The sequence below is a fragment of the Cnephaeus nilssonii genome (assembly GCF_951640355.1).
Source record: "Cnephaeus nilssonii genome assembly, chromosome: 12".
In the NCBI taxonomy this organism is placed as follows: Eukaryota; Metazoa; Chordata; class Mammalia; order Chiroptera; family Vespertilionidae; genus Cnephaeus; species Cnephaeus nilssonii.
The window spans coordinates 48,996,494-49,008,532 of NC_137083.1; the positions used below are offsets into that span (position 1 = coordinate 48,996,494).

A 12,039-nucleotide genomic window follows, 5' to 3' on the forward strand; every position below is an offset into this window, starting at 1 on the left:
TCTAATACATTTATTGAGCACCCACCACATATCAGGCATTGATCTTTGATCTGTGAGGAGTCAGGAGTGATGATAAAGATGGACAGATTTGGGCCCTAGCTTGTTTGCTCAGTGGATAGAGTGTCAGCCTGCAGACTGAAAGATCCCAGGTTTAATTACTGTCAAGGACACATGCCTGGGTTATGGGCTTGATCTCAAGTAGGGGGCGTGCAGGAAGCAGCCAATCAATGATTCTCTCATCATTGATATTTCTATCTCTCTCTCCCTCTCCCTTCCTCTCTGAAATCATTATATATATATATATATATATATATATATATATATATATATATACACATACATATATATACACACACATATATATACATATATGTATATATATGTATATATGTGTATATATATATGTTTATATATGTATATATATATGTGTGTATATATATATATATATATATATATATATATATATATATGCAGATTCGGTCTACCAGAAGACTGAAGCAGATTTTAAAATGTATTGAATATCATTGTTTTATTAGCACAACAATAGAGTTTTGACTCAAATAACAGGTTTCTTCTCTCAGATGCAAGACTTACATTTAAATGTTTTTCTTCTTAATGGAACCCTCCATCCTGACTGTATTCATTCCTAAAAGGGAGCCCCAGGCACATTAGGGGTTTGCTGAACACGAGTCAGGCTTCCCAACTGAAATCTGGTTGCAAATGGACTGGGCTAATACAGGCTGCCCCCAGAGAAACATGTGAAAATGAATTGATTGAAGATCAATGTCCTTGAGACATTACTATATGATACTGAGTTCATCACATTATTCTTAAAATCTCTATTTTAAAGTGATATACAAATTAACAAAATCCCTCCACACAATAATCTAAACATATTAATAATCCAACTATGGAGTTATACAGGGTGTCCCAAAATTGTATACTCACTTTGAATGATTACAAAGTGTTTACTAAAATACAGTTTGTTTTCAAAATTTAAAAGATTCTACTTGAAATCATTTTTTTTATTTTTTATTTTTGTGATCGTGTCAATGCCTGTTTTCAAACTGATGACCATTCTGGTCCAGGCACACAAAGCAATGGAATCACAACAAGAATCATTTCGCTTGATGTTTGTATGCCCTCAATTTGTCGACTGTTGCTGGTTTAGTATCATAAACTTTATCTTTTATGTATCCCCATAATAAAAGTCTAGTGGCACTTTAGGATAAATTTTCTTTGTTCAAAGCTTAGTCAGACTTCACCCATTATTTCAAATCAATTAAGGCTAAAAAGGAGTGAAAATTAGGTGAAGTATCAGTTGTTAAAATGTGTATGCATGTTGGGGGGCACCCTATAAGAGTATACAAAGGAGGCACACACTCTTGGGGGAGAAAGATTCTGAGGCACCACCAGAGACCAACATGTCCATGTCTGTGTGCACAGTGCTAACAGACAAGGCAGATATGCCCATGCAAATGAGGCAGGAAGATGAAATTGGGGTTTTGACCTCCATTAGGCAGGGGTGCCAAACTGGGTTGTAAGGATAGCTTTGTAATGAATGCCACCCTGCAGCCTTCCCACACACTTCAACCTAGGGCATTGATTTTTAAATGTTCGTATCTGAAGTTTAATTCTCATATTATCTGTTCCCAACACTCTGCACCTGGAAGTAAGAATTTGGAGATTTTTCATGTACTCAAGAGACTTCTCTGGACTGGCTGAATTATTGCAGATTAGAGCAACACATGGCTCATATGCACGATGCAGAGACCTGGGCTCACACACTACAAACACAGGAGCTTCATGGGCTCAGGCAGCAGTTGGGAAAGCACAGAAATGACACACGTGGTGCCTCTGGTACCACCTGGTCGAAAGGCAGGAGTGCAGCACTAACCAAATACCAAGAGCCCTCTTCCAGCCAGCACCGTCCACATCTTCTGCAAGCCTCTTGGGTTCCGTTTTCTGGAGACTGTTCTCTCATGGATACTCTCCTCCTGGGAATCCATCTCATCCCAGTGGCCACAAGGATCTCCAGCCCAGAATGAACTCTCTCTGCAGGAACCTGGGATGCTTCCAAGCCCCAGAATTTTTCTATCCTGCAGAACAGCATTGGCACGGGCTTTCTTTTCCCAGTCAGATTTCAGGACAGCTAAGCCTGAGCTGGCGCAACTGACCAGGCCAGGCATCCTGAGCTCACAAGTTGCAACTCTGCCTTTTCTTGGTCATAGCAAATCTGTTAGGGAAGATGGAAAATGGGTCTCCTTCTTCCTTCCTCCTTCCTCCTCCTCTTCTTCTTTTTTGGCTTTGATAACCATGAAACCATGAGTTAATGCAGAGCATATCGGAAGAGAGGGACAAGGAAAGGGAGCAGAGTTATCCTGAATTCAATTAGAGGGCAGATTATGTCTCAGGTGGATGCAGAATATCTCTGAGTCAAGATCACAAAGAAAACGCAGAGTCAGGACTCAAAAGACGGGGCTTGAATTATAGATTTGGAGCATTTTATTTATTGATGATAGGTGATGCTGTGAGAGTAACTGACATCATCACAAAGAGCTACTTGAACACTCAGAAAACAAGGGTAAGTGGAGAACCTTTAGGCTTAAAGGGTGCCCTGCCAAGGAGGAGCCACTGAAAAAGACCATGGGAAGGCAGTCAGAGATACTGAAGAAAGATGGAAACCGTGTTTTCTGCCTAACAAAGTGGATGTGAATCAGGCTAACTGTTCTATATTCCATACACTGACACTCACATATGGCAGCCAAAGAAAAGGGGGTTTGGTGAAGATTTTTCAATGACAGTGCTAATATACCACATTCATTTTATAGTCAGAAGATTCCCCTTTCATTTTCTCAATTATTTTATTTACCTTGACATCCAACAATATAGTTTAAGCTACACATTACTTAGAAGAATCTATAGATTTGTTTCTGTGGCCAAGGCTTCATAGTACCACCACTGAGAGTTAGAAGGTACAGTTTTACTGTATTCTTTAATTAAAACACATACTTTTCATGCTATAGGCTCTTGGACAGACTCTATGGTATAATGGAGGGTAGATAGGCATGGTCATTGCCATTAGAGGGCTTAGAATCTAGTTGAGGAGATAAACATTTGTTAAATCCTATATAATAAAAGCCCAATATGCAAATTGTCCCCTTGACCGGGAGGTAGACTGAGTCACTGTGACCTGCACTGACCACCAGGGTGTGGTGCGGAACATGGCAGGCATCGGTGGAGGCCTGCTGGCTTTGGTGGGCCCTGGAGAGAGCTGGGCTGCAGAGGGATGGTGGAGCAGGCGAGCAGGTGGCGCCAGGCCAAAGCAGGTGTGAGCAGGGGCCCGATCGCTCCGCCTATCACTCCGCAGATGGTGACCAGAGGCGACTCTGACACTTCCATTACAGAGAAAGGGCAAATAGCAATATTAAAATATTTCTTCTAATTATTTTCCTTTCAATGTGCATGAATCCGTACACCGGGCCACTAGTAATATTATAAATGTTGTAAACTATGCATTAGGAATAGCAATAGGAGGCACCATAAGAGTGTCTAGCAGGCACTCTATATCCCTGAAAAACAAACATGTGAATTAACTTAGAGATGAAAAACAGAAGTGATCTGACTAAACTGGTGACGTGAAAAGCATTCCTTGTAGAAGGAACAACCTGTGCCAAGACTCTGTAGTGCTCTCTCCTTCTCCCTTTCCGTCTCTCTCTCTCTCTTTCTATCTCTTTTTTTCTTTCTCTGTGTATCCTACTGGTTGTTTCTCTCTGGAGATCTCTGACCTTTAAGAATTATAGGGACACAGTATTATATAATTGAACTATAAAGAGGTTGATATCATAGGCCATTACAAATTCTTAGTTATAGCAACTAAAAACTATGATTTCCTATTTGTTTATATTAAAAAACTCAAATGCTTGTTGGGACAAAAAGTACATAAATGTATACATGTACAAATACATATGTACCTATACATATGTACACATATACATACATATACATGAACACCTGGGTTATTTTCTTTGGGTTAAAAATGTACTTCATGAATATATCTTGGAATGACATGAAAATATTTTTTTAGAAAATATTTTTCTATTTCTACTCATAAAGACTTGGTTCTCAGTATTTCAAAAACCAAGTTGTGGATTTAGAGAAAATTCCCAAATTCATAAACTGTGGAATGAGTGCTGCACTCTTATAATTACCTACTCTAAATTCATAAGTTTAAGATCTATGTGGCCATTCCATGTAGCTTAAAATTTTTCTGAAAAAATCAGAACTATATGAGCCCATTCTCAATCAAGCTGTAATAAATCATACACTACACCCAAGTCTCTACCTACTGCTAATCTCCGGAGGTAGGAGAGACTGTGTAGTACCTCTGGGTCTCTGGAGTTTTCTATGCAACAACTTGAACTAAAATCAGGATCAATATAAAGCAATTATTTTGTAATATCATTAATATCTATACCCATACATAGATGTGTGTATGATATATATGATATATAATTGGTCAAGGTTCTCCAGAGAAAATTATCCATATATACACATACATACATATCGTGGTTTTAACATTCAATTATGTGTTTTTGAGTAACAGTACTAAATGTGAGTGGGGCAGTAAGCATGACCCACACCTGACAGGTGATGATGTGGGGTTACTCAGGTGTTGAGAATCACACACAGCTGAGAGTCAAACAAGGGCTGCAGATTCAGTCTCTAGAGATGACAGGGATGAAGTTCTCAGTGAGCCCCCAGGCCTCAGCCTTGCACTGAACTAGCAGGATTACATTAGGCTCATAAAAGATATTTTGTGGGAGGCTGTAAAAATGCTTCATAAAATGCTATGTTAGCAGTGAAAAGGAAATTAGATAATGGATAAAGCATATATTTATAACAAAAAAAATAGTGGGTAGGAAATCAGTGTAATTTCAAGGACCTTTGAAGAGCGCTTCAGAAGTTGATGACAGCTCCTGTATGAAAGGAAACTTCCTCTGACAATCAGATGAGCTAATTAATCTGTATTTCACCCAGCTCCGTCTTATCTAGCCTGACTGTTCATGAGCATGTATTATTTTGCCAGAAAGAACAAAATCTCTTGAAAAAAATAAGAGCAAAAATCCTATTTTGACATGCTAGAATTTTTTAAAGGAACACTAAGAATGCCACAATTATTTTTAAATGTTTCCTATTAAGTATATTGGTATATTTTGTTTTGTTTACAAACTCACTCACTGCTCTTCATTAAAGATCATTTCTTCCAGTTTTCTTTTTGCTTCCACAAGATCTGATGCTATCAATGAAGGCATATAGGTAGATATGGTACGATGACCCATACAAAGACATTTCTTTCTTGGCACTGTGTACACATCTACATGCCTTTTTTATACCACCTATCCTATTAGATGGCAGTTAATAATTAGACATGAATATTTTCAATTAGTCTCTCAGCTCCTTGGGGGTAGAAAACTTGTTATACTCATTTTTATACACCTAGCATGAAAACCGATTTATCAAATCTTTAAAATTTGGGCATCACTTTGCTTAATAAAGTATTTATAATAGTATTCTCACAGAATAAAGCCTTCTGGCTGGAGATGTGGGTAAAGGTAAAGTGTAAAATGTAGACAGACAGGACCTGAAGTATTTGATGGTGAGGAGACCTGTTATATCATCAAACAACTGCCTGTAGTTGATGCCCTGAACAAAACATGAGGAAAGTAAATACTTCACTGATACCATGTTATCTCCATACCACACACACACAAGCACCTGGACTGCCTCTAGCAAAATATAATGCCTCAATAGACATTATCTTCTATTTGTATTCTGTACGTTAGATTACTGCCTAGGTGCATGACTTAGCAAGAACATTTAATTTCTAGGTCTATTTTTTTAAAGTATATTTTTATTGATTTCAGAGAGGAAGGGAGAGAGAGAAATACAAACATCAAAATGAGAGAATCACTGATGGGCTGCCTCCTACATGCCCTACACTGGGGATGGAGCCCGAAACCCAGGCATGTGCTCTGACTGGGAATGGAACGGTGACCTCCTTGGTTCATGGATCAATGCTCAGCTACCAAGACACATTAGCCAGGTTCTAGCTCATTTTTTGACAATTTATAAATTCTATTCCTCATTGTCCACTGTGAAGTCCTAAAATAACTTGGCATTTGTATGAGAATAATGTAACAAAGGCACACCTGTGGAATCAGTTTACCTTTCTAGATAAATACCTTATTTAACTTTATATGTTTTAAAGCATTTGCACGAAACTCACTGACTATTCAAGTGCCAAAACAGGTAATGAGCACAGGGCAAGGATACCAAGATAAGTATTGGGCAAAGAATCTCAAGGCCACTGAGATATCTGATCCAGGACATGGAGTGACATCAGCTCAGGTAGGCCCAACCCTTTGGCTTCACTCTTTAGTGGGATAGAAGAGAAACCCAAGATGAGCTGCATTATAGCTATTATTTAGATGCCTAATCAGCACCCTGCTATCCTTTCTACACTGAACTCTTCTTTTTTTTTAAGGGTCCTTCCTCTATTTCTTTTCTTTCCTTTTTCTTTTCTTCTTTTTTTTTTTTTTTTGTTAATCCTCACCCGAGGATATTTTTCTATTGATTTTTAGAGAGAGTTGAAAGGAGGGAGGAGAGACAGAGAGAAACATTGATTGGTTGCCTCCCGCATGTGCCCTGACCAAGGCCAGGATCAAGCCTCAACTGGTATGAATCAAACTCAGGACCCTTCAGTCTGCAGACTGATGCTCTCTCCACTGAGCCAAACCAGCTAGGGCAGGATCCTTCCCTCTTTTATACAGTGATTCAGGGGACCTTAACCTAACCACCAGCTCCAAAGGTGACCCTGACTGAACAAAGGATAACCCCCTAAACTCTGCAATAATTGGTTTAGGAACATTAGCCAATGTTAGACCAGGGCCTTCGTTGGCTGGTGGAAGTGCTGAAGAAAGGGGCATGTGACCTAATTCAGGTCAGGTAGACATATGGGAAGGTTTGGCGGTAGGGGTGGATTCTGGAAAAAGAACCTGACTAGGGCAGGTTTGTGTTTCTGATATCTCTTCCTCTGACTGACATAGTGTGAGGATGGGAAGCCAGATTTCTGTACTAGCCAGGGTGAAGGAGGCACCTGAAGACAAAGCGATTGCAGGAAGAAAATACCACTTCGGGAAAAGGAAGCTGGAACCCCCTGGCTCATCTTCCAAACGGTGCGAGCAAATACATTCCCTAGGTGTTCAAGCTAGATGTCATTGGGGCTTCTATTTCTTACAGCTGAAGACATCTTTCTGCTATTTTTACTATGTGTTAGGCACTCTGGTTAGCATCGCCTAACTTAATTTTTATTACAATTCAGTGGGATTGGTCATCCACATTTTACAAATAACTGAAGTGCAGGGCCGTTACATAATATAATCAGTGTAACACAGAGGAGCCTTAATTTTAAACAAGTGTGTTTGTTTTTCCTCACCCCAAAGCCTATAAGTTAAGCTGCTTCACTTTGAAAACTAAGAAAAACAGCTAACAAATTATTTCAGTCTTCCCTTATCACTGCTTTCATGGCTTATTAATAAGTTGTAAAAGTTTATCTTAAAAAAAATAGATAAGAAAACTTGGGCAGATAGGAGCTAAGTTAAATTTGTTCTATAAATATATATTTAGTGTGTACACCAGATACCATAAATATATGACACACTTGCCTACAAAAAAAGTAACGCACTAATATTCACACACAAAATGACCTCAATTCCAAATCATTGTTATAAAACTAGCTCTCTCGTACCAGGAAAACGTTACACAAGTATAGCTCATAATATGTTTAGGGTATTATTGTAAGTGTAATTTCAAAGAATTATGTCATTTATAACAAAGAAGCAAATATGAGTAAAGCATTAGGGCTGAAGTCATTCAAAGCAATGTTAACAAGAATTGATACTTATGTAAACTGCATTATTCTTAAGAACAAAAAAACATATGAATATGAAAGGAACCAGATTACTCTTGTCAAAGTCTTATAAGAGCTGATTAAGAATATGCATTTTTTTTCTGCTTTTTCACAAACATTCTCTTGTTCTAAGGGCTTATGTCATTATTCTTTAAAAAACAATTCCAGCCATTTTGTTTAAGAATAACTCAAACCTTCTCTGGTTACAAGTAATGTGTCCTTTCCTTGCTTTCCTTCTGTCTTCAGATTCTCACCCTCAACTTCAGCCTGTCCGCCCCAGACTCACAATTTTCCCTCACTGGGCTTTAGAACTGCTTTAACAACAGTGCAGTAATTTCATTGATAATTTCAGTGACTACATATGTCACCCCTACCTGACTTCCATTTCTTTTGTGAGATGGTCTCCTCACTCCACTTGGGGGATGCCACAGGCTCCCCATACTCCTCCTGGCTGCTGCTTCCCAGGCTGCTTTCTCAGGCTGCTGCTTGTCAAAGCCAGTTCCTCAACGTTATGTCCTTAATTGTCTTTAATTCTCATTTGACTGGTTCCACCTGAGCCGAGATTCCATCTACTCCAGTGCTTTGTCATCTTCCTACGGATGACGCTAATAGCTCCCGAGTGGTGGCCTAATTCAGCAACATTTCAGCAACATATATACTTTGAGAATACTATGTCCAAGATATTCAAAGAGAGACCTGGTGATGGAAGAAGATTTGACTGGAAATGTATCATAGAATTGTACACTTGAAACCTATATAATTTTGTTAGCCAATGTCACAACAATAAATTTAAGTAAATCCAAAAAAGTGAGACCCAAATAACATAGTGTTGCCTAATTATCTATTAATTATGTTCTATATAGATATTATTGAGCTACTAAAAATGTTTTGTTTTTTTAAAAAAAAACAAGAAAATAATCTCTTTCTTTTTTAGATACAGTAAAAGTCCATGCTGCATTATTCTTGGACCAAATTATATTATATTTGGTATATGTATGAAAAGAAATGCATTCAAAACAACTTGGTCCTCTGCATTGCTTGGGAAATTCTTAGCGAACATTCTATTAGCATCTCTGTCTTTCTGGAGTTGCCCATGTGAGAAATAGTTTGGCCACAAATCAGCACCTGTAATTCCAGGTGTCTGCCCTTGTGACTTTCAAATAGAGGCTCTTGTTATAAATCACTGTTTATTTCCTCGCCCTGTAGCATCTTAAGATCTATGGCATGTCTCTTATGATCAGCACTTAAACTGTGTTCTCCAGGATGATAACCTATGTCTTTGGGGTGTCTTCCCAGCCTGCGGACAGTAAATTTAAATGATGACATAACCTCTACTTCAAATCAGGTCATCCCAGAGTACCCTCTAGAGAAAACACACCCAGGTATTTTTGTGTAACCCAATAACAGAAACAGAGAGAAACTTATGTATATTTATATGGCACACAAAAGACAAAATATGTCAAAACAGAATCTCAAAACGTTTGGGAAGTTCTAATTGATTTTGCTATGGTGAAATCTTTCCTTAGAGACACCCAGGATTAGATGCTTCATTTTGGCAGAGTCCACTGTCATTAGAGATCAGAGAAGGCTTGTTTACAGGAGATAGAAATCTTAATTTCCCTTAGAGAGACCATTCTTTCATTCTTCACTGTTGCTGTGGTCATTGTTGCATGACTGAAACTCATGCAAATGACCATGTATAGACTATGAACGCCTCAAAGTCAGGAACACCTTCTATTATCAACTCTCCCCATCACTCTGTGGGGAAAGAAAGCATACATTGAACTTCAACAATGTTAGTATTCTTTGGCAATCAACCTACTTGGAAGCCTATTTCCTCTGTTTCTCATTTCTCTGTTTTGTGTTCCACAGCAACAGAATAATAACAAAATATTTTAAATTTTTGAGCAATATTTTATTTCATTTATTGGGGTGACATTGGTTAATAAAATTATACAGTTTTCAGGTATATAATTCTACAGTACATCATCTGTATAGTGTATTGTGTGTTTACCCCCACAAGTCAAGTCTCCTTCCATGAAATATTTTTTTAAAACATGTCCTCATATCAATTTGAGAAAAGAGCCCTGCCAGGTTTGGTTCAGTGTCAGCCCTCAGACTGAATGGTCCTGGGTTTGATTCCAGTCAAGGACATATACCTAAGTTGAAGAATTGATCCCCAGCCCTGATCCAGGCACGTGCAGGAGGCATCCAATCACTGTATCTCTCTCACACTGGTGTTTCTCTCTCTCTTAAGATTCAATAGAAAAATATCCTCAGGTGAGGATTAACAAAAAAAAAATTGAGAAAAGATATTATCTCAGATAGAAAAAAATAAAATCAGAAATTTCAAATATGTTTTCTTTACTAAAAGTAGCCATCATTTTCTTGTTGACTTATAATACCTTGTACTGAACTTTAACCCTTAATAGCTATTTTTAAAAACTATTTTAAATTAATGCACTTGATAGTTTTGTAACCTAAATTTCTTTTGTTTCTTCTCAATGTAGGTCACTTTCAATATTTTATCGCCAGTTAAAGTATTGTTTTCATAAAATCCCAACTCTAAATCAGATTTATATCATCTTGAAACAGTTCAGCTATTGCAATTATAATTTGTCATTGTCTTACTTTTGTTTTTTCATAACATCGAAGCATTACATGTTATTGCAATAAAGTAAAATATTTTAGGGGATGCTAATTCTGACCTTGCTAAAATCTAGTGGAGAAAGGCATAAAGTTTATTTCATTTTCCTGCATTTAACATCCTGGGGAAAAGTCAGCTTCTTCTGGAAACTGACATTTAGTCATTTAGTAATGCAGGCTTTATATTCAAGGATAATTTGCTCTTCTGAAAATGAGCTAGATTCCCAACAGTTCTTTGATCTGCATATATCGTGCCATTGAATACACATAGAAGGTATATAGATCACACATTCTTTCCTTGGAGGGCCTAAAAATTGTTTACGGCCCAAAAATTGTGCCTTGGTCATGATCTAGCAACATTATTCTAAATCAAGTAATATTTGACAGTTCCATCAGCTGAATTAATTTTCCAATTTTCTCTCATGGCCTTTTATTTTGTGGGTAATTTTTAGGATATTTTTGTGGTTGGAGTGTCATTTGGCCAAGTGTATACAAACATATATGCATATATGCATAACACATGGACACAGACAATAGTGTGGTGAACGCCTGGTCAGGGGGGCAGGTGCAGGGTGGAGGGTGGAGGGGGTCAATGGGGAAAAAAGGGGATATTGTCACAATAAAGATAAATTTAAAAAAATAAAAGTCACATTAAATCACTATGTCACTATCAACAGAAAAATTACATAATTCTGATTTTCAAAGTGAAATATGAAATCAGATGTTATAGATAAACTGGAGGCCCAGTGCACGAATTCATGCACAGGTGGGGTCTGGCTGGCCAGCCCCAATGGGGGCCCATCGGGCCTGGCCAGTGGGGGGGAGGGACCGCAGGCAGTTGGCCGGCCAGCCCCGCCCCCAATCGGGGTGTTGGGGGCCAATCAGGGCCCAGATCAGGCTGGTTGGCTGCTGCAGTGCACGTCACAGCCACCGGTCGTTCTGGTTGTTCCACCGTTCCGGTTGCTGGGCTTTTATATATATAGAATTATCCCTAATAAATTCTCACTGCTATAAAATTATCCCTATAGATTAATAAATCATTAGAGCTAAACATTAGCATTTAGTGTTTGCATATTAGTATTTAGCATATTTAAAAATCATTTTGAAAATGTATGCCTTAGGATAGGAAATGTAATTGGTTATGTGAGGGGGAAAAAGTGATTTGGGGTCAATTTTGGACATGCTACCTTGGTTGGATCTAAAAATCACAGAATTCTGAATAGCCCATTGCAGTGTTATTTCCAATAGCCAAGATATGGAAGCAACCCAAGTGCCCATCAATAGAGGACTGGATAATAGAAAGTGTTCCAAACTTTGAGGAGTTCACAGTCGAGAAATGCTCATATGCATAAGTAGCTGTAATGATGCAAGGATGACCATAGCAAAAGTGAAGAATAAAAGAGTAGTCTCTCTAAGGGACA

General features: G+C 38.2%; 1 protein-coding gene across 1 annotated transcript in view; it reads right to left on the bottom strand.

Moving 5' to 3' along the window:
* CNTNAP2 (contactin associated protein 2) overlaps positions 1-12,039 on the bottom strand; it is a 1,845,950-nt gene that overhangs the window by 1,444,224 nt on the left and 389,687 nt on the right. The window lies entirely within an intron of this gene.